This window comes from Penaeus monodon, chromosome 29, assembly GCF_015228065.2.
Source record: "Penaeus monodon isolate SGIC_2016 chromosome 29, NSTDA_Pmon_1, whole genome shotgun sequence".
NCBI lineage: Eukaryota > Metazoa > Arthropoda > Malacostraca > Decapoda > Penaeidae > Penaeus > Penaeus monodon.
The window spans coordinates 30,642,494-30,642,870 of NC_051414.1; positions in this window are offsets into that span (position 1 = coordinate 30,642,494).

A 377-nucleotide genomic window follows, 5' to 3' on the forward strand; every position below is an offset into this window, starting at 1 on the left:
AAACTCTCACACTCACACACTACAGCTGACTTCTAAAAGGAAAAAAAAACTTCGCACGTCAATAACAATTCAACTTTGCACCTGAACATCCGACACATGTACAGTCGCCTCTCATCTCATTAACCCTTAGCATCCTCTCAGACACACATGGAGTCATCCCAGCCTCCTTTCACCTGCGCCTCACAAAGAAAACTCATTACGGCCCCCCACCTGCGACGCCTCCCCCCACTTCCTCATTTCCTCAAAAAACAGCAGACCTTCCTCCATCGCACGCTTCGTTTCGGTTATGAGGGCAGGCGGGGGGTCGCGGCTTATATGTATTTGTGTATATGGATTATTCTATATCTCTATGTATTTGCACCCCAAAAACCACAACA